The sequence below is a fragment of the Babylonia areolata genome, chromosome 5 (assembly GCF_041734735.1).
Source record: "Babylonia areolata isolate BAREFJ2019XMU chromosome 5, ASM4173473v1, whole genome shotgun sequence".
In the NCBI taxonomy this organism is placed as follows: Eukaryota; Metazoa; Mollusca; class Gastropoda; order Neogastropoda; family Buccinidae; genus Babylonia; species Babylonia areolata.
In genome coordinates, this window is record NC_134880.1 from 53,671,444 (window position 1) to 53,672,379 (window position 936).

Genomic DNA, 936 nt, shown 5'->3' on the forward strand with positions numbered 1-936 from the left:
GTTCTTATCGCGAGGTGTGTACAGATGGACATGGGGAGGTATGACATTGACACTTTTCACGTGCTGTTCTTATCGCGAGGTGTGTACAGGTGGACATGGGTAGGTATGACATTGTCACTTTTCACGTGCTGTTCTTATCGCGAGGTGTGTACAGATGGACATGGGGAGGTATGACATTGACACTTTTCACGTGCTGTTCTTATCGCGAGGTGTGTACAGGTGCAGGTGGAAAGGTATGTATGACATTGACACTTTTCACGTGCTGTTCTTTGCTAGAGGTGGGTACAGGTGGACATGGGGAGGTATGACATTGTCACTTTTCACGTGCTGTTCTTATCGCGAGGTGTGTACGGGTGGACATGGGGAGGTATGACATTGACACTTTTCACGTGCTGTTCTTTACTAGAGGTGGGTACAGGTGGACATCGGGAGGTATGACATTGACACTTTTCACATGCTGTTCTTATGCTCGAGGTGGGTACAGATGGACATGGGGAGGTATGACATTGACACTTTTCACGTGCTGTTCTTATCGCGAGGTGTGTACAGATGGACATGGGGAGGTATGACATTGACACTTTTCACGTGCTGTTCTTATCGCGAGGTGTGTACAGGTGGACATGGGGAGGTATGACATTGTCACTTTTCACGTGCTGTTCTTATCGCAAGGTGTGTACAGGTGGACATGGGGAGGTATGACATTGACACTTTTCACGTGCTGTTCTTATCGCGAGGTGTGTACAGGTGTGGGTGGAAAGGCATGTATGACATTGACACTTTTCACGTGCTGTTCTTTGCTAGAGGTGGGTACAGGTGGACATGGGGAGGTATGACATTGGCACTTTTCACGTGCTGTTCTTATCACGAGGTGTGTACAGGTGGACATGGGGAGGTATGACATTGACACTTTTCACGTGCTGTTCTTTACTAGAGGTG